Consider the following 22,223-nt stretch of genomic DNA (forward strand, 5'->3'; position numbering starts at 1 on the left):
AAGCTTCGAATGCTCGTAAAGAACACAGTTAAGGTCATGGTCTGAGAGGACTTTGATGTCCTGAAGAAGCCTGATTTTCCCCTAATACGCATGAAAACCTGGTGCAGTATAGCTCTTAGGAGATGAATATTTGTTCGCGGAGAGTGAGCAGAATGGCAGGCGGAATATGCATTTGCAGGGAAAAGCGGGGAGGAACCAGAATGCAGAAATTAGCCGTGGAAATCCATAAATAGTAGGCCACGAATATTCTGCAAATGTGGCAACTGCATTTTACTAGGAACAGTGGACGGACACCAGATCCTGCCCAGAGGATTTCTGATTTTCTCAAAAGTTAAATGATTTCCTTACGGATGTAAAACCCTCTTCAAGCCTTTTCCTCTTCTAGAGAAATTCCTGTTCTCTCCTTTGTTCCTAGGTATTTAACGTACAGATGAAAGGCCATTATTCTGAGTATGTCTTAACTGTCCACAATGTACCCTGGGCAGTCTTTGGCGGCCTGGATTCCTGAGAGGGTTTGCAGTTCATTTTGTTTACTCGTGCAAGAGAGAAGTTTTAATTCTATATCGGGTTTTTAAACACCTGGCAAAGTCCTTGGGCAGCTCGTAGCCCACCGTTAGACTCTCTGTGTCACTTCTCGTTTAGAGGCTGCAGAAGATCCGTGGACTGCCCTGCCCTCTGAGGGAGGCTGGGGGACAGAGATGGTCCCTCCCGGGAGCTGTGCTGGTGGCATGTGCCAGGCTAGTGGAGATGTGTTATAGCTTTAGGGGTTGACATCCTGCAAGGGAGACACTTGGGAGGGGAGAACCCCGAGGCAAGGCTGAGGGCACGGGACCGTCCCAAGTGGAGTCAGGAGACTTTTGGCGGCGGTGGATCACGGAACAGATGAAAATGGGCATTCCAGCGCCTCTAGGCCAGGAGGCCAGCCTGGGGGCTGTGGAAAGTTTCCATCTGTGTTGCTGCCAGCTTCTTGCCCAGGCTGTCCTGGCACTTAGGGAAGCACGTGTCGGCGGAGGGGTGATTAACCTCCCGGGTACTCGGAGCCACGCTCTCTTCCTGTGGAGCAACTGTCGTGGCGGGGGCCGTGTGGGTATGGATGGAGCGGGGGATGCAGTTCAGCGCGACCCTGGCCGCTCGCAGATCTGGAAGGTGCAAAGAAGAGAGAATGGAGAGCAGGATGGATTCTTCTGTTACTGGCCGAGGTGAGGCCATGTCCAAAGATGGGGCGTGCCTCACAGTGCAGGCAGAGCAGGACCAAAGAGATCTGCGTGTCGTTGCTGAGCACTCACTGCCCTGTCGGCGCAGGCCCCTGGGAGCCGGAAGGACTCCTGACCATCCCCGCATTGGTGGCCCTCTTGCTTTTGTCATGGGACCGTGCTTCTGGGTTGCAGCTGCCACAGGAGTTGAAACACACTTGTTTTGCACGTGGCCAGTGGTTATTCTCCCCCTTTCCCCAATCTTTTATTGGCGTCTGCCTTTGGTGCCCTCTTTTATCATCCCCTGAGTGGTTGGTGCCAGCTTGTCTCAGCTTTGGCTTCCGTTCTTGGCATGAGGGTCTCTCGTTTCCCAACAGGGCAGGTACTGAAAATGCCACTTTCTGAACACATGCATGTGACCTCCCACCTGTCTATTGAGGGACACTCACTGATCCCACATCGCAGGTCAGGCACGGTGTCACCAAAGGTTAGGTGCCTCCTGCTAGACTCCGTGTCAGCAGCCACCTTAGTGTGGCCGCGATTGGCATTGCGGAAGAGGAGGCCTGGGTGGACCTTGAGAGTGTCCACGGTGACCTGAGCATGGAGGAGGGGCTGCTGGTGGAGCGTGTCTAGAGGTACCTGCTGGAGAACAAGGCAGAGTTCTCCGGAAGCGGGAGGTGGACGTGGTTGGGGGAGGAGGGCCGGAACCCAGCCAGGAAGGCCGGCCGGCTGGGCGGAGTGAGCAGAGGCTGAGCGCCCGCCCGGCCCGGCAGCACCAGGCCGGCCAGAGTCCTGCAGGGCCTGTGAGTGTGCTTGACCCCATCTCCAGAGCAGCAGGCAGTTTTCCTGTGGGCACAGTGCCTCATGTCATGCCTTTCTGTGCTTGGCAAAGCTGTCTCGTCAGGGGACCTTGTGATGGGGTAGGGCAGGATATTCCGGGGATTTTTCTTTTAGCTTTGAAGGTATTTTAACATGTCCCAATTCTTGTTACTCTGAGTCCTGGTTCACATTTCACCCGCATGGTTTGTGGCTGTTTGATTTTTTTGGTTATAATTTAATTGTATCGGGTATAACCGCTATAAACCCTGTCCTCTCACTCTTAAGAGTTCAGAGCGCCTCAGGAAGAGGTGGGGGCTACCATTTACTCGCGGCCTTTGACCCAAGAAAGTGTTGCATGAGGACTTTGGATCTGAACTTGGGTACCCTAAGGACAGATGAACATATTGGCTACATTTATTTTTAGGGTTAGAAGCTTGAGTAATGGAGTAAAATTTCGTGTTTGTTGGACTGTTGCTTCTTTCCGTGGACAGTGACAATATCAGTTTATCGCCTATGACACTTTGTGTTTGGAACTAAAAGAGTTATGCAGTCCTTTTAAAGTTTGGGGGTTTTAGGGGCGGCTGGGTGGCTCAGTCGGTTAAGCATCCGACCTCGGCTCAGGTCATGATCTCACGGTTGGTGAGTTCGAGCCCCGCATTGGGCTCTGTGCTGACAGCTCAGAGCCTGGAGCCTGCTTCCGATTCTGTGTCTCCCTCTCTCTCAGCCCCTCCCCTGCGTGCTCTCTCTCTCTCACTCTCTCTGTCTCTCTCAAAATAAAATAAAGACATAATAAATTTTAAAAAAGAAGTAATGACTGATCTCTCAGAGATACTTCTCTACTGAGGGTTACTTAGGAAACGAATTGCAGTAGAGTTTTGGTTCTGGAATGGCACTTCAGCTGCGTCTTTGTTGAGGAGGAGGCTGTATACCATTAGCAGCTCCACTGTCCATGCAACCCGTAGGCTTAGTAAGCTTTTCTAAAAGTTGTATTCTTGTCAAAGGAGCTTTATCTCAAGGAGAGAATAGGACATTTTTCTGTAAAAGTAAAAACGCTGTTCAGTGGTGTGCCCTCATCCTTCCCTGAAAAAAAAAACAAACAATAAAACTTTAGTGCTTAATCAGGGTTCCAGATGTTTGTATGTATGTATTTATTTGGGTATTTATAGTGTTTTCTGTCAAGCAGTTTGCCTCCCTGGGTGCATTCCAGAAATTTTAAGAACATACATGGCAAAGCCACAAAGATCAAAGACCTGTGTCTTTACACACTTCAGGCTGGTCCCTCGAATGATTTACATTAAAGGACTTGAGTAAGAGCTGTTGCAGCCGCATCTTGTGGGGCGGACTGTTTCAGTGGGGGCCCCACAAACCTGGTGAAGGACCTGTCCGAACCGGGGCTCTTCTGTCCTCCCTCCCGGGTGTGGGCGTCTGTCTGGGACCCTCCTACGGTTCGAGGACTTGGTTAGCTCACCGGGGCTGCCCTTGTCTCTTGTGCTTCCGCATCTTAACCATGGGGATGTTTTGACTATTACTGAATATTAACGAATGTTAATGAATATTATTTAATTGCTACTATGTAGAATTTTTAATGCTGCCATTAGAAGCATGGGTTTCGTTTTCTGTTTTGAAAGGACATACTATCTGCCATCTGAATGGCGTTTTGTCATGACCCATTCATGCGGTCGAGACTGGCAGCCCCGGGGAGGCTGGGCCGCGCAGAGCCCGGCTTGCGTCCCAGTAAGAAAGGCTCGGATGGCAGCGGCCTTCTCGGCCGAAGTGCTCACCTGGGAGTTTTGAGGATCATGGATGATTTGGTTCCTCTGCTCTTCGATAAACATTCTACAGGTTGTCAGTAGTCAGTAGCTGATGGCGTGCCTCCCTGTCCTGCAGACCTTCCCGTCTGGTGGGGAGCCACAGTGGCAGGAGTGGGTGGGCGTGTGAAGGGACAGCTTGGGCTTGTCCTCAGTGCCGCGTGCTGCATTCTCCCCCGAGCAAGCCCTGGCAGGTGTAGTCGAGGCCCTCCTACTCTCTGCCCTGGCCCGGCTCTGGGCTTCACCCATTCGGAAGGACGGGGTCCTTCCCTCACTGGGCCGGGCACCTTTCTGTGGTGGCCGCGCACAGTTCGGGGGGGGGGGGGGACGGGCGATGCTGAGCAGGGGCGGCATTGGCGGGCTGGGCATGGGCAGGCTCGCTCTTGGGCACTCCCTGTGGCTCCTCCCACCTGCAGGTGTGTGCTTCTGCACCCCCTGCACCCTCTGTGCCCCCTGGTAGCTCAGCAGCCTGAGATTTGAGAGTCAAGAAGACTTTCACTCAAGGTGGGTGAATTTAGCTCGAAGGCCTGCAGGATTCTCCGTGGTCTCCATGTCCATGTATTTGGTGACCAGCCCTTTGCCTGCAGCCTGAGTCTGTCTCCACTGAGGACTCCTGCCTTGTAATCAACCAGTGACTTCAACAGGATGACTTGGCTTGGACTCCCGATGCTGCCGGTTCCAGCTAGGAAAATTGGGAACTGATGGCCCAAACCATACTTACCAGGTGCCTTTGGTGTTTAATTTGAGATCTCCTTTCTCAATAATAAAAGCCTTACTGTGCCTTAAATATTTATAACAATTACTGAATCTTTTTTCCAAGAAATGGATGTTGTATTAAATTACACCTGAAAAAAATCACGATATACCGACATTTATTTTTACTTCTTAAAATTTAAAAATGTCATTATGTTTTTTATTTATTTTTATGTTTTTTATTTATTATTGAGACAGAGAAAAACAGCACGAGTGGGGAGGGGCAGAGAGAGAGAGAGGGAGACACAGAATCTGAAGCAGGCTCCGGGCTCTGAGCTGTCAGCATAGAGCCCAATGCGGGGCTGAACCCACCAACTGTGAGATCATGACCTGAGCTGAAGTCAGCCACCCAACTGACTGAGCCACCCAGGCGCCCCTAAAAATGTTATTTTTAAGTAATCTTTGCACCCAGTGTGGGGCTTAAGCTCACAACCCCAAGGTCAAGAGTCGCAGGCTCTAGCAACTGAGCCAGCCAGGCACCCCATGATAAACCAATATTTAAATACATTTTGTCGAATGTATTTTAAAACACAGATTGATTATTTAACTAGAGATGGAAGCTGCTTTCATGACCTAGTTCATGACCTAGTGTTCAAAAGTCTCTGAATTCTGAAAACTAATGGGTATTTTTTAAACCTAGCCTTTGTCTTTAAAAAAAAAATAAAAAAAGCTTTTTTAAAAAGAGTGAATGTGCAAGTGGGAGAGGGGCAGAAGGAGGGAAAGGGGGAGGAAGGGAAGGAGGGAGGGAGGGGGAGAGAGAGAGAGAGAGAGAGAGAGAGAGAGAGAGAGAGAGAGAATATCTTAAGTAGGCTCTGTGCAGTCATACATGGTGGGCATGGATAGTTATTACGCCTAATAAATGAAATGCTGAATTGTATATAATTGTCAAAATATTTTCTCTAACATGTTTAGAATGGTAGTAACATTTTGATTTTTCTGTCTGAGAATTACAGCTGTTATTAGGATTATATATGATTCTGAAATGTAGGGTTCAGGAAAAGAAACCTGGTTGAGTTTGTGAAATTATAATTTCTATGCTCCCCCTTTAAATATTTTTGATTCTGACATTATTGTTCCCTTTTACTTTGGATCATGTGTGCCACGTAGAAGCCATGTCAGATGGTGTAAGGTTCAGAACCACGATGCTGAGCGGTAGGGAAGAATGTGAACGAATCCTGAGTTCCTCAATCTGATCTCTGTTAACTTCTACTAAGGCTTCTTCAGAGGCTCTTCAGTAGTTGCTGCATAAGGGAGAAAATATTTAGCTAGTTTTTTTATCATGTTAAAAAGCAAATTAGCTAATGATGTTATTTACTGCTTTTTAAAAATACGCATTAAAACTGATACCTTGGGGGCTCCTGGTTGGCTTAGTTGGTTGTACTTTCAACTCTTGGTTTTGGCCCAGGTCATGATCCCAGCGTTGTGGGATTGAACCCCGCATTGGATTGAACCTTACGCCCAGCACAGAGCCTGGTTAAGATTCTCCCTCCCTCTGCCCTTCACCAGCACAAATATGTGCACGCTTTCTCCCTCTTTACAATAAAACACAAGACAAGCTGATGCCATGTGGTGTCTTTCCATGCAGCGAACCTCTGGGGACAGGAGTCTCTGTCTTAGATTAGTCACTTAGGTCCTGTACCCCATCCTGCCCTCCAGTTTAGACATAACCAGACCAGTTACACATACGTGAAGCCTTGGATTGCGAGTAACTTGGTCTGCGAGTGTTCCACAAGAGGAGCGGGCATTGCTAATAAATTTTGACTTGATAAACGAGTGATGTCTTACAATACACGTAGTATGTGACGCTGAATGTCACATGATCACAGTTGAGCTTCTTGAAACTGGCTTTGATACACGAGTGCTTTGGATTACAAGCACGTTTCAGGAACGAATTAAGCTTGCAAACGGAGGTTTTACAGTATTCTGAAAGAGAGGCCCATGCGTCCTGGGAGCCATCCGTGCGTGGCGGTCCCTTTGGCATTTGGTGCTGCTTTGTTCCCTCTCCACCCCCTACCTTTGCTTGGAGGGTCCCTGCCTTTATTCCCCCCTGCTAAGCTTCAAGGTTCTTTTCCATTTTTAAAATGATTCTCAGGATCATACTTCCCTCAATATATGTTCCTGGATACTCTTAGCTAGCATGTTCTGTGGTATTTTTCTTCTTTAAACTCAAGACTAATTCATCGCCACCTTTTTTGGTCCAATGATGTATTCATTTTTGCTTTTCATTCCTAAAGACACGTGTCCCTGAAGTGCAGAGAATATACATCCTTGCCCTTGTCTTTCATTCAGGTCCGCTTTGGTTTTGTTCTAGTGTTTCCCCTCAGCTTCCTGTTCTTAGGTTGTGTAAGGCCGTTAGTGCTTCTCAGAGACTCTATCCTGCCTGGTGTTTTTGACCAACCTCTGTCCTATTCAGGGTTCAGAGGGGACTGTCCTTGACTGGAAATTGTAGAGAGCGGCTGGCTTTGAGTGACTCCTGCTTGTGCTGATGTAGCCACGTCGAGATGAATTCTATTTATATTTGATTTTTTACATCCTAACTTAGACGTTTTTCCATGATGTTGGGAATGGACAAGATGGGGGCGTTAAGACTATTGATTTGTTTAAAGTATTTTTTGAGAAAGGTAGATTGCTGTAGTGGTTTCTGAAGGTCGACCAGTGCTTTGCTGACTAAAACCGAACACGTTCTACGTGCTCTACACATTCTACGCATCTTCACCCTGCGGAGGGTGGTCCCCATGTTGGGGTCTGGGTGGCCCAGGAACCTCCTGGTCCCCTGGAAGTGCATGCGTCTTTTATCTCCTCACCTGCATCTTGATGGAAGTGGCTGCCACCACAGGTATCTCCTCTTTGCCTCTGGCACACTGGGTGCCAAGGGTGCACGTGGACTTAACTGTTCTATCAAGGTCACCAGGAGGAGATGAATGTGACAGAGAATGGATTCTGTGGGGAGAATAGCTATAAAATTTAAATTCCGTTTTTTTTTTAAGAAATTATAAAATACATACAATTTTTTAAAGAAGTTGGTCAACCAATATCTTTTTTTAAGATATATATATTTTTTATTTTTGAGAGAGAGCACATGCGAGGGGGTAAGGGCTGAGAGAAGGAGGGTCAGGATCTGAGGTGGGCTCCATGCTGACTGCAGAGAGCCCAATGCCGGGCTTGAACGGATGAGCTGTGAGATCATGACCCGAGCTGAAGTCAGACGCTCAACCGACTGAGCCACCCGGGCGCCCCCACCATCTTAACCATCTTTGGATGCACACTCAGTGGCATTCAGTGCATTCATATTGTCGTACACTGTCATCACCATCCATCTCCAAATTTTTTTCATCTTTCCTAACCAACACTGTTTACATTAGAGAGTAACTTCCCATGCTCATACCCCTGCCTGTAATAAGCACCATTCTACTCTCTATTGATCTGATTATTCTGAATACCTCACAAGAGTGGAATCATATAGTATACCTTCTTTCGTGACTGGCTTATTTCACTTAGAGTAATATCCTTGAGGTCCATCTGTGTCGTAGCTTGTGTCAGAATGTCCCTGGAGGCTGAATAATGGTATTCCTGTGTATGTGTGTATATATATGGATGCCACATCTTGTGTTTATTCATCCATCGATGACCACTAGGAATTGCTTCTGTCTTTTGGTGATTGTGAATAATGCTGCTATGAATCTGAGTGTTCAAGTATCTCTTTTAAGACCTTGTCCCAAGGTCAGTCCTTCGGGTCTCTCTCCAGAAGTGGAATTATTGGATCATACGGTAGTTCTGTTTAATTTCTTTAGGAGCTGCGGTCCAGTTGTTCACAGTAGCTGCATCATTTTACATCCCCACTCAGCAGTGCACAAGGGTTCCAGTTTTTCCACATCCTCACCAGCACTTGTTTTGTCTTTTGGGTGTTTGTTTGCTTTGCTTTGCTTTGCTTTGTTTTGTTTTGTTTTGTGTTAGTAGCCATCCCAATGGGTGTGAGGTGGATCAAACCCTTCATCTTGAGTAAATCATAGCAGGGAGCCTTGGGCACCAGGGTAGCAAGTGCCAGGTCCCCGGGACAGTTGGGCAGCTCGTCCCTGAAAGCAGGCTGGCTGTGCGGGTCCCTTGTGTGGCTTTGGTGCTCAGAGTGCAGGCTTCTTTGTTACTAAGTTCCTCCTGTTGCCTTTTCTTGGCACGCTTCCAACTTTTTAATCCTACACTTGAAAATTAGATCAAACGCGAACCGTGTTTAGATTTATTTACAGTTTCTTAACTCCTTTCCTGTTTTCCTTTTGACAGGCCTGGCATAAGAAGTCTTTTTCAAGTAGTAAATTAATTTAGGTGGCAAGCACCCTACCTGAATTTTGTTACACGCTGGCAGTTTAGATAAATGGATATTATAATCTCCACACATTTCTGCCCAACGCCACCGCGCCGATTTGCAAGAGTCTACAAAAGTGATAATATTCTGTCAGTTTGGCCTAGGAGAAGAGGGAGGAAAAAAACAGGGCATGTCTTTCTTATTTGTATTTATAGGATGCCTGTGGGGAAGCTGGAAATGCAGGGTGGCAGTTTACGGGCCTAAATACACACGAAGGAAGATAAGGAACTCAAAGACGTTTCTCAGTAGGTAGACATGGAGACAGAGGGTCCAGATCAGGGACTGTCAGCCGTGTTGCAGACACGGCCTCTGTTGCGACCGAAGATTTTTTTATTTTCCCTTAAGCTTACCATTTCCTTAAAGAATGCAGTGTATTTTTAATGACTTCATTGATTTGACGATTGGGTTACAATATACTTTATTTATTGCTGAAATGTTTCATTCCCGTCAGCACTTAATGTGAATAAATCTACTTTTTGGCACCACTTTGATTGACTGCAAAACTGCTTAAAGGCGCAGGAAGATTTGTTTTGCTTTGGTGTGTTTATGTACAGATGCGACGTGTCTCCCCCCGCCCCCGGATCACTCCGTGTCACTGTTGAGCCGAGATATAGACACACACAGGACACTTATCATCCTGCACTGTGTCTGAGCGGCATAGGACAACAGATCCTGGGGTTCGGTCAGAGGGATCACAAAAAGAGGTTTAATTTTCATAATTAAAGTCAGATTTTTAGGGCTTTACCGTTTTGCTGCTGTGTTAATTCTGCACATTTTGTCTTACAGTACTTACTGAACCACTATACAAGGTATCCTGCATACACTGTTCTAGTTGCACATGAATTTAATATCTCATAGCCAACACGGCCCCGAAAAAGTGGGTCTTTATTTCCCACTGTCCGATTTATCAGCAAAGTTGAAATACATTTTGCTAGTAAGTTTTCCATGAAGTTTCTTAACTTTTTCATGAAAACCATGTCGTATGTATTTAGCTTTGATTCATTATAATGAATCCCACGGCATGTGTGGGAAGAAGATGGTAGAGAGCTTCAAAACATTTTTTATTTTGTGAAACATTACTTCGAAAAATATGATGTAGAATATAAATAAATAAAGAGAAAATGCAGTTAATTTTATTTATTTTCTTTCTTAAGTCGTGTTCTCACATGCTTGGGTAAAGCGAGGGATGACCCAGCATTTAACAAAGCCCGGCTAGGACACACCTCTCTGGAGATGGGCAAATAGAATCGTCAACAATATCTGCAATATAACACCATAAAGCCCATTTTCAGCCAGCTCGGCGATCTCTAATTCAGATCTGAATCAACAATGAAGGGCAAAAATCATGCATTTTAAAATAGCAGCATTAGGGAGACTGTGGAAGCACTTGTAATGCTAGTGTAGGCAAAAAACAGCATACAGAGCTATGTCGTTTTTCTTGATAGTCTCCTTAGGAAGAAATGAACTTGCAGGAAGGTAATAGAGTCCCTCTGAGAAAATGTGATGAAGAGTCTTTGGGAATTATCAGCCAAACTTAAAACGGACCTCTGGGTTTTCATGGGCAGTGGGTTATAAAGGGATGTTTAATTTAAAGGAACCAAGTCGATAAGGTAGGTGGTGCAGCAAACCAAAAATGTTGACCACATTTTTGCTGGCCGGACAAATTGTGTGAATTGACGTTCTCATAGCAGGCAAGCATCTGCCATTGGCGAAATGGCCGGAGCTGGCCTTTCCGTGGGGCTGGAGGGCAGGCCGGGTCCGCTGTCCTTTTCCCTGCCTCTCCGCCCCACGGAGGGGTGGCCAGATGTCCAGCCCTCTCCTCTTCCCTCGGGGAGAGAAGGGTCGCCCTGCGAGCTGGCCTGCTGGGACCCCGGGCTCACGCGCCCATGTGCCTGGGAGCGGCCGCGCACAGGGTGAATCATGCACTTGAGCAGCGTGCTAAGTGTGGAAGGAAAGAGTATCACACTCGGAGGGTTGATGCCTTTTTATGGGAGAACAAAAAGAGTTTCGATTCTTTCACTTCTGATTCAGCCTGGCCATTGTGTGGCAGAGGGGGGCTTAATGAATCATTGTTTAACTAAGATCCTGCCAAGTATTTGACCATTAAATAGCCTCCAGTGTGTATAGAGTTCTTCTCCGACAGACTCTTATTTGACTGTGATTAATTGGCATTGAATTGTTATTTAATTACACCTCTGCAGAAATCTAAGAACAGTTTGTGTTCCGATTAAGTTATTTGATGTAAAAACACACGGCGCTGTGGAAGTCTTTAGGCCTCTCTCGTTGCTGGCAGGCCAGCTTCTGGGGCTGCTCTCAGAGCCCACGGAATGTCCTTCAGTATCAAAAATCCAAGCAGAGTCCGGGTTTTAACTCTTCTCTTAAGATATCAAAGTGTCGTTGGCAGCCCAGACTTACAGTGTAAGTCTGTAAAGCTTTACTTTTATGTTACCATTCTTGCTGAGTGACTTATTGGCCTTTGTTTAACACGTTAAGTAGGTGCATTGGCTTCCTCAGTTCACAGTTACAATGTGCGTCCCGTGGACACACGTGCGATGTCCAGGGGTGACGTCTCCCAGCTGGAGGCGTTCACAGTGAAGGGGGAGGGGGAGAAAAGGCAGCAGTGGCCGGTCCTGGTTTGGGGGTGTCTGTCCGTGGGGAGTAGCTGACGTCGTGAGAGGGATGAAGTGACCAGTGTGGGGGAATAGAGTTTGGAGAGGTGAGAACTACAAAATACAAGGGGGGCAGTTGTATTTGGGGAATTCGTAGGGTGGCGGGAATGTAGAGACAGTTATTAAAGGGAAAAATAACCACCCCAGCGTACATGCATACTTCAGAAATGAGGGTTATTAAGAACGTGAGATGCTCCAGAAAAAGTCCAGAAGAACGAGGGGCAGGGGTAACTGGCTATTGGTTTTAGGGGCCGGGTGGATGACTGGTTTATAGCAGGGTCTTCCTGAACAGGACGGAAGCTGGAAAGGAAGGGAGGGGGCGTGGTATTTGGATAGGTCTCAAAAAAAGGCAGTGGCTCAGCTGAGAGGTAGCTCGGTTCCTACGCTTTTTGTAACTGGCAAGACGGTAGAATCATAACACTTATTAGAGCCTCATTTTCCGCTCTGACAACTTTTATCTCAATTGTTTGAAGAATTAATAAAGTAGTTGAAAATGATTCCCTCCCCTTTTCTAATGGTTTGCTTCCTCCCTTCCCTCTCCTCCCATCCCCTCCCCAATTTTTTTTTTCTTTTAAAAACAAAGGTCCATTTACCTTGAACACAGCCCAGCCAGTTTGGAGGAACACCTGTTGGTGGTTCCCGGATATTAAAATGACGCCCCAGAGAGGAGCTCTGTCCCAGCACACCCTCAGTCACTTTACATAGGGTGGGGAGTGGGAGGGCCCATTGTCTTCAAGTTGAGTCACATTCTCGTGCCAGACGTTTTGCTGTCCTGTTTTTGAGCATTATGTGTAACCGGCATGTGTGCTAGAGATGGGAAGGGTTGATTGTGCAGGCTGAATGGTAATTTCCAGTCAGGGTCTCACACTTGCCTTTGTGGGACTGGGGCACCTATGCTAAGGTGAATGCTTCACGAACAGGTATGGCCCCCACCAGCTTGGTGGAAACACCTCCCGGAGGTGAGGCTGCTCCATGTTTTTGCCCCCCAGTGCTCATGCCTCCGGAGACCAGAAATAGAGACTGTGTACCCATCCTTGAATGACAGGGGACACCGGGCCCAGAAAAAGTCCTTCCCGGAGACTGAAGAAGTTCTTCTTCCTATGGCAGGAGAAATCAAGCAATTGGTTCTTTCCTGTTTTAGAATCAGAGGTTCCTAACTGAGCCACTTAACTCTGTGGCCCTTTCACTTCCAATAGTTCATGCTTTAGGAATCCTCTCAGAAGTCATGCAAATCTTTTGAGTGGGCATTTTCCAGTGGAAAGGGCTTCTTAGCTTTCATCAGACCCACAGCCTTTCAGACCCCCTGCCTGAGAGATTTTTCCACCTGTTGCTCTCCAGTAGACTGGACACCTTTCATCACACGTGGGCCGCGAGGCCGCAGTCAGCGCTTGCCTGATGTATGTGTGAGGTCTGGGGTAAAGGAATTAGCCCGGTCTGTTTTCCAACATTTTTCTTTTCAATATGTAGGATGTGTCAAATAATGGTTATTTGCTGTGACTGCAGCAGAATGGTTTCCTGGGGCAGTTTGTGAGGGATCACGCCTTCCAGGTTAGTCTCCTAACCAGACTTCTCTGCATAAATCTCAGTAGGCATTTGACTTGCCCCAGGGCCACCCATGCCAGGGGCCACCCAACCGGTTAAGGCTTGGGGGAAGCTGGGTCTCACACCCCTGGACTTTCCTCATCAGTCCTGTTTCATTAGACCTGGTGCCCTCATTCCATTTTCTCATTCATTTGCTCCCTTGTTAGTCTCTTCATTCAGCTTGCAGTAACTTATGTAAGTTAATGTTGAGGTGGAGTTATTTTAAATGTTTTACTTTAATTATGGTTAGCCCAGAGAGAATTCCTGGAACTCGTTTAATCGGGACTGATATTCAAAGTATTTCCCATGCAGTAGAGCAGACGCTAGCTAGTCAGCAGGAGCCTGGTTTGGGCATCATGCTTCATACCGGCCCCGCCTGTAACTTTATGGGTCCAGCATGATTGGTAGAAACTTAGTAGAGTTTTCAGATGTGTCCAGTAACGAAACTCCATGCCATCGATACGTTGCCTTGAACTGGGTGGGTCTCCCTCACCCTGGGCACGGGTCCTGGGTTGGTCACCTTACAGCTGAGTGCCCTCAAGTTAATTTCTTCCCTTCCCGTCTCTGCGCTCACCTGCCTCGTCTGTGAAATGGAGACTGTATCTTACATACGGTTTTGAGATGATGTGTACGGTATGTTTGATAGTTTCCGGCACTTATTTGGTGCCCAGGTGGTGGTGGTGGGCCGTGGTATTCTAAAAAACTAAGCATAAGTGAACCAAAACAACCACAGGAAGAGATCCTGCCCACGTCTACACATCAGAGCCTTGTGGAGCACAAGGCTCAGGGGTGAGTCAGTGTCGGGGTTGTCTGTGCACATAGAGCCTGGGACAGAATTGGTCCTGGGACGTCTTCTGTAGCACTCGTCACACGTTTCCCCAGCTGGGTTGGATATGTAAGCTGTCCCTCCGTCTTGACTCCGCTTCTTCCCGTTGTCAGTACTTCCTTACAGCCGTGGCTTTGAGAGGCACTGAGGAGAGACAGCACGGAGACCTCTTTCTGAGGGAATTCACAGGGAATTTTCACTGCAGTTTCCCAACCCCAGGATTTCCCCAATCCTGCGCCCAGGCGCTCTGCTGTCTCAGCCCACCTCAGGTCCTGCTCTTTCCATCAACGAGGCAAACATTTGTCTTCCCTGCCTGTCCCACCTCTCAGTCCTCACCCAGGTCATTCGCCCTACCTGGACAAGCTCCATTCTCCATCGGCCCCTTCTCTGCCCTCTTCCTTGTTGTCGGGCTATGACTCCGCTGTGACAGCTTGTCAGGCCAACCCTGTAATGCACGTTGTCTGGTGACATCCCCTGCCACCGCCTTCTGCATGCTCCCTGCTGCCTGGGCACGCTTGCTCGTGGCCTTCTTGGTCACTGCAGACACCAGACTTACTTCTGTGTGTCCTGGTAACCTGCCTCCAACATTAGATTATAAAATGCTCCGAGGGACACCAAACAATCAGGTTCTCAATATAAATGACAAGCACCTAGAAGGGGTTAGAGATGCTTTCCTTGATTGGCTTCCAGGCCGGAGGGGAGCCAGGGGCTAGGGTAAGAGATTGTGGTGACGAGGAAGGAAGACTCGAAGGTGTAGATAGAAAACTGGTGGTCTGAAGACACTGGAGTTTACAAGTCATCTTGTCTGGACTGGCCACCTGCTCTCTTCCAGGGGAAAGAAATGAGAAAGATCCCATTAGACAACAAAAGAACACACTCCTCCTTCTGAAACTCATTCCCCCCAAACGGTCAAGTTATATAATGAAACCTTGAAATTAACTATTTTTAATGTCTTAATTCTATCAAAAGGCAGGTGACCACTGGACTTGGGTAGCGCAGTGTGGTTATTCCAGAAAGGAATATTTTATACTTTTGAAAAATATGTTTATTTTTGAAAGAGAGAGCATGCATGAACAGGGAGCCGAAGCAGGCTCTGTGCGGACAGCAGGGAGAGAGAAGTGGGGCTAAATCTCAGGCACTGAGGTCATGACCTAAGTAGAAAGGCATATTTTTATATCTCTAGAGGAGAACTTGAGATCCCTAGTTGATTTATTACAGTCCTGAGTTCCAGCTCCCAGGAGATTTAAACATCCCAGAACCTTAGGTGTCTGCCACCACTGGTGTGTCCCTTACGTTTATATATTTGTGCCTCTCTCTGATATTTATTTATTTTGAGGGAGAGACAGAGAGAGAAGGAGAGAATCTCACGCAGGTTCCACGCTGTCAGCACAGAGCCCAGTGTTGGACTCGATCTCACAAACCATGAGATCATGACCTGAGCCGAAACCAAGAGTCGGACGCTTAACCGACTGAGTCACCCATGTGCCCCTTTCCCTGACTCTTTCACCTGCTGCCCCTAGAGCCAGCAGGAGACCCGCCCCCAGACCTCAGGCCAGCTCTTCCCAGCATGTAAGCAAGTAGTCAGGGAGGGCAGAGGAAGGCCAGCAGCAGAGGGGTGGCTCCCTGGGACTTGCTGGGACTAGGAGGAAGGGCCCTCCGAGGGGCTGTGCATAGGGAACAGTAGGCTTCCCCCTCGGTGTGTGGTTAAAGTCACCCTCCCAGGCCAGGGTGCCAGATTCAGTGCTTTCAGAAAACGGAGTGGGTTAAGGATTCACCTTTGGAAGGCCACCGTTTACATTAAATGCTGTCTCTTGTATGATTTTACCTTTGAGCTCTTGGGAGCAAATCCTGGCTTTAGAAGAATTCTATAAGCCGAGGCCACGGAGAGACCAGCACTTTTCCTTGGGACCTTGTCACCTGTAATATTCACGCCTGGGCCTTGCACCCGTCTCCCATGTGTCTGTTCCCTCCATCCTGCCCAGCTGCTCTGCGCTGTCTGCGTCCTGTCCTCACACCCCACACCCATCCCTTGCTTCTTTGTGTGTCGGCACTGCCGTCCCCTTTCCCTCTTCTGTCTCCAAGACACTGGGTCTCCTTGCTCTCTGGTGCTTTCTGGTGTCAGCCCTGGCTTCTGTAAATCGCTGTGCCCAAAACTCGGTCTGCAAGTGGAGATTTCAGACACCCTGTGAAGGAGCGCAGACAAATTGGTTCAACAACAGCACAAGGAAAGTGACAAGGAGGACAAAGCAGACACTTCATGTTGCAGCATAAATTTCCCCAGATGGGAAAACACTGCCAAAAAAGACCGTATGGAATATCAAGCACTTGAAATAAAGAGACGGAAATTCGAAAACAAACCATTTGTTACTTACTGCAGAAGGACGTGTTTTATGTATTCATTCAGAATGCGTTCAAACGCAGCGGATCGGTCAGGCCCCCCGGGAGGCGGCAGTAAGACAGAACCCCCTGTCGTAAGGATGCCTGCATTCTCATTTAATTTGTGTGAATAGAAAAAGAGACAAGCAGTCTTTAGCTCTTGAAATGAAAGAAGAGAGTTTAGGGGTGCCTCGGGGGGGCTCAGTCTGTTAAGGGTCTGACTCTTGATATCGGCTCAGGTTTGTGGGAGTTTGTGGGATCAGACCCTGGGCTGGGCTCTGCTCTGACAGCATGGGGCCTGTTTGGGATTCTCTCCTTTCCCCCTCCACGCCCCCTCTGCTCCCAGGTACGCATGCGCGCGCGTGCGCGCTCTCGCTCTCGCGCGCGCGCTCTCTCTCTCTCAAAAAAAATATCAACATTTAAAAAAGGAATTTGAAAGGGCAGTAATTATGCACGTAGCGGTGACAAGATTATCATGTACGTAGGTTCTTGAGACTGAAGGAACTTTCCAGATTCTTCCTTGTTACTCCGAGAGTGACCCCTGGACCAGCATCACCCGGGAGCTGTTAGAAACACGGGATTTCAGGCGGCGCCGTGGCTCTCAAGAATATATGTGTCAACCAGGTCTCCGGGAGATTTGTGTACAGATTAACGTTGGGAGCATTGTTCTGACGAGTGTTGGGCTATTTCTGATCTAATGCGACTCAGATACTCACCAGCCCTCCATGTCCTGGTGTGTTTGCTGATGTGTTTACGGCTCAAAGACGACCGTAGCGTCCATATGATCCCTGGTGACCAAACGAAGCTCTGATCACATCCCTCAGTCGACACGCGGGAGAGGCTGTCGAGTGGGGTCCAGCTCTCACCATCTCTCTTTAGTGAGGGCTGCCTTTCTGATACGTATTTTACAGATTTGTTTATGTTTTTGTGTAAGAGTCCATCTCTAAAAAAAAAAAAAAAAGAGCTGGGAAGCCGTTGGGTTTATGGTACTTTATTAGCAAATCCCATTGGGGCACCCGCTGGGCACGTGACATGTTGCATAGGTCCTGTGTGAAATACGGTTTCTGTGTAGCCGGCTGAATGTCCGACTGAGATACCTGAAAAGTCGTTAGACCACCCAATGGATTTGCGAGGTATTCTGAGAGTATACCCAGAACCTAGAGGGAATCTGGAAGCAAGCCGAACTGGTCTCCATCAAGTAGAGTGTCAGAGAAACTGTGCCTTAGAGCATGAAAATCGTTTCTGTCTTTACTGAGGGTGTATTGAGTGTTAATTTCAGCCCTTACTTGGTTGCTGGGTCTCCACAGTCCTTGTCACTAAAAGTAAAAGTTGTGGGGCATCTGGGTGGCTCAGTTGGTTAAACTGACTTCAGCTCAGGTCAAGATCTCATGATTCATGGATTCAAGACCCGCATCAGGCTCTGTGCTGACAGCTCAGAGCCTGGAACCTGCTTCAGATTCTGTGTCTCCCTCTCTCTCTGCCCCTCCCCTGTTCATGCTGTCTCTTTCTCTCTCTCTCTCTCTCTCAAAAATAAAACACTAAAAAAATTTTTTTTAATAAAAAAATTGGGGCGTCTGACTTTGGCTCAGGTCATGATCTCACAGTCTGTAGCTTTGAGCCCCCACATCAAGCTCTCTGCTGTTAGCTCAGAGCCTGCTTCAGATCCTCTGTCTCCTTCTCTGTCTGCCCCTCCCTCACACAATCTCTCTGTCTCGCTGAAAAATAAATAAACATCAGGAAAAAAAAATAGGGAACTCATGACACCCTGTAGCATGGATGATCCAGAAATGTTGGATCAAGTTAAAGGACACAAGAGACCACATACTGTATAATTCCATTTGTATGAAATGTCCTGAAAAGGCAAATTTATAGACCACAAAAGTAGACTAATTGTTGCTCGAGGCTACGAGTAGGAATAGGAAGTCCCTGTAAACGGCACAAGGGATCTTACTGGGGGAACAAAAGGGTTTTCAAGTTAATCTTTGGTGATGGTTGTATTACTCAGTAACATTACTTAAATTCATTGAATTGTACTCCTGGAATGGGTGAATATTAGATGATGTAAAAGATATATCTCAATATTTTATGATACCTAAACATACTTTCTTTTTTGTTTAAAAAAAAAAAAAAAGAAAGAAAGGGCACCTGTGTGGTTTGGTCAGTTAAGCATCCAACTTCAGCTCAGGTCATGATCTCACAGTTCATGGTTCTGTGCTGACCGCTCAGAGCCTGGTGCCTGCTTTAGATTCTGTGTCTCCCTCTCTCTCTGCTGCTCTCGCACTCACTCTGTCTCTCAAAGATAAGTATTTTAAAAAAATATTTAAGGGATACAGAAGTGCTGATGCACAGGGCACATGTACCCCAATGTTCATAGCAGCACTGTCAACAATAGCCAAATCATGGAAAGAGCCTAAATGTCCATGACCTGATGGATGGATCAAGAAGATGTGGTGTATATACACAGTGGAGTACTACATGACAATGAGAAAGAATAAAATCTGGCCATTTGTAGGAAAGTGGATGGACCTCGAGGTGTCATGCTAAGCGAAATAAGTCAGGCGGAGAAGGACAGATACCATATGTTTGCACTCATAGGTCTAACAGGAGAACAGGAGAAACCTAATGGAGGACCAGGGGGAGGGGAAGAGGGAAAGAGAGTTGGGGAGAGAGAGGGATGCAAAACCTGAGAGACTATTGAATGCTGAAAATGAACTGAGGGTTGAAGCGGGGAGGGGGGAAAAGAGGTGGTGGTGATGTAGGAGGGCACTTGAGGGGAAGAGCACTGGGTGTTGTATGGAAACCAATTTGACAATAAACTATTTAAAAAAATATTTAAAAACAAAAAAGAATAGAGCCCCATTAGACATGGGAGCTTCAAAGTGTCACATTATAGTTTGGTTTGAAAGAGGCTGAGGAGTCTTGGGTCTGAGTGAGATGTCAGAACTCGGCTAATAGCTGATTGACTCCACTGCAGACTATAGAATCCATTCCTAGAATTAGATGGCTTACAAATTCGTATTTGGACAAGCAGTTTGACAACCTCTTCCGTGACTTCCTGTCTTGTGGATAGAACGGTGGGCTCTCTGGCCATGTGGACTTCAAGGGCGGTCTCTGCCTCCCCCTCCCCTTGGTTCCCAGCCTTTCTCTCCCTCCCCACCTTCTTCCTTATACAAGTCATACATAGTGTAGAAAAAGAACGCTGATCAAAAAGTTAATTGCACACAATATATTATAGACTTGTTTCAGACTTACTGTTCAAGTTCCTAGTTCTCACTTGCCGAATAACCCATACCGAACATCTGTGATGCATTTACTCACTCCATGGATAGATCCCTGGAAATGGAATCCCCAGGTCATAAGGGATGCATTCTTTTTTGAATGATTTTTTAAATGTTTATTTGTTTTTGAGAGAGAGAGGCAGGGAGGGAAGGGAAGGGCCAGAGAGGGGGGAGATTCAGAATCTGAAGCAGGCTCAAGGCTCTGAAGATGTCAGCATAGAGCCTGATGCAGGGCCCAACCTCGTGAACCACGAGAGCATGACCTGAGCTGAAGTCCAATGTCTAACCGACTGAGCCACCCAGACAAGGGATGCGTTCTTCAAGTTGTTCATACATACTGCCTGGTTGTTTTCCCCAAATCTACTTGTGGGATGTAGATTTTCATTATATGTGAGTCTGAGATGCGATCTGGCCACCAGCACTGACCGTGCTTGTTGGCCTCATGATTGGTTATATATCCTGTGCAGAAGAGGGGAGAGGGTCTTGTGAGTCTGCCCAAGCCAATCAAACGATGCCCGAGCTGTTGACTTTGACCCCGGGCACAAGGCCTTCATGGAGACAGGCCATCTGTGTCTGGGCAGGAGGTGGTGGCCGAGATGGGACACTGTGCCGTATGGGGGCTAATTGAGGCACCAGGGGCTTGACTGCATGTGAGAAGTCTGGAGAGGATATGATTAACTTTCTCCGAGCATTTGAAGGGCTGTCATATCAAGAGAAATTAGATTCATTCCATGTGGTTCTAAGAGCAGAATAAGCAGAGGGTTGCATGTTCTAGGAAGGCAAGATTCGGTTTAATATAAGAAAGCCCTGCCTAACAGAACACCATCTGAAAATGGATGGGGCTCCCCCGTCTCACTGTGAAGCCCCTTCCCTCCGCATCCCTGGAGATGTTCCAGCAGGGCCAGATGCCATTTGAACGAAGAGGCATGGCATGTGTGTGAAGGGAATTCATTGTATGGGTTTGATCTGGGGACCCTTGAGAATAGTTTAGAACTACGAGGCCGTGAACTTGGAATCAGGGCTCTGACTCTAGCAGTCTGTGGCAGGGCTGGATGAAATAGCCTACAAACACCCTTGGTCCCGTTAATGGTTTCTCAGAGCAAGGAAGTAACTTATTGACTCTTCCAATCTCACGTTTTCTGGACTCCGCCCCTTGGTGAATGAGAGTTTAGGGTTTTGACATTGACATCCAGTTCAGTTCAGTTATGGTAGTAGCCGTGTTGGGGAGATGGTTTTTCTCAGTTGTTTGTGTTGTCCTTGTATTTTATGCCGTGTGCCAACCATGGGTCTTTCAGACCGTAAGACTCCTGCATCTGGTAGAAGGTAAAGGGATGGTTTTTATGTATCATTCATCTCTCTGTTGCCGTTTCATCTTAAAAAAAACAAAACAAAACCCCAACAACTTGAATATTGGTTTCAGTATTTTTTTAAGCTGAACCATACTTTTGCAGTGTTCTGAGTCTCAACTATGTTGAAAATTGTAGTTTTCCTTTGAAGAATGGTAAGTGTTTTAAACTGTGCCTTTTAACATTTTTAGGTGCCTATTTTCCTTATCTTGGTATTGATACTTTGGGGAGTTAAAAAGTAACTAGGTGGTCCACAAAATCTGTAAGAGTATGTGGGAAACTGCCCGTGTAATTGTAATGTTTCTAAAGCATTACTGGGTAAACAACCACCTAACCTTTGGCCCCGCAAAGTGTGGTCTGGGGGCAGCAGAGAGGGCGTCCCCCCGCCCCCAGCTAGAAATGCAGAATCTTCAGCTCCTGCCCGAAGCCTCTGAGTGTGCATTTTAACAGCTCGACCGGACAGTGCCTGGTGGACAGACTTTCCCAGGAGACTGGCTGCCGATCTCCGGGTAGCAGTAATTCTCGCACCTTGGTCTTTTGTTTTCCGCACCCCATAACATACCTGGCATCCTGACTAGGTTCTTTCACATGCATGAGCCCATTTAATCCTCTGGATCCCCCTCTCAAGGAGGTATTATTAGAGGCTCAGAAAAGCTGTCACCTGGCCTGCCAAAGTGTCAACGTAAGAAGCTGGTTTCTGGAGTCTGTATTTCCTGAACTTGAGTCAGGAAAACAGAGGCTGGGGAGTGTCGTGGTGTGGCCTGGCCAAGCCTTCAGTGGTGCCAGCTCTTTGCGTGAGTGACCCTGTGCTTCCCGCAGTGGAGGCTCTGGAGGCTCCGCCGCCCGCCTCTGGCCATTCAGGGCCAATCTGTGGCTTAGTCTGAAGGGTCCCCGGGGGGGATGTCACATCTCCCCTGTACCCGCATCTCCCCTCCAGGATGGCTTCCGGAAGCCTCCATCACAAAAGTAGTTCAGGGGTTTAGACAAACCCATTTCTCAGGAGTTGCTTACACCAAAATAGGCTCTGTGTGTGTGTGTGTGTGTGTGTGTGTGTGTGTGTGTGTGTGTAACTTCAATTTCTTTAAAATCTTCTCATTTAAAAGACTAGATATTTATTAGAAACTTGTTCTCACTTTCCAGTTCTGAAGCCTTTAGGATATACTGTTCTCATGGATTCTGAGATGGGAAATACAATGAGTGATATGAAACCATCTTCA

General features: G+C 47.3%; 1 protein-coding gene across 1 annotated transcript in view; it reads left to right on the top strand.

The window, feature by feature from the left end:
- Positions 1-22,223, top strand: part of ABCC4 (ATP binding cassette subfamily C member 4) — a 204,316-nt gene that overhangs the window by 96,724 nt on the left and 85,369 nt on the right. The gene's annotated exons all lie outside the window — the stretch shown is intronic.

Source organism: Suricata suricatta, chromosome 4 (assembly GCF_006229205.1).
Source record: "Suricata suricatta isolate VVHF042 chromosome 4, meerkat_22Aug2017_6uvM2_HiC, whole genome shotgun sequence".
Classification (NCBI taxonomy): Eukaryota; Metazoa; Chordata; class Mammalia; order Carnivora; family Herpestidae; genus Suricata; species Suricata suricatta.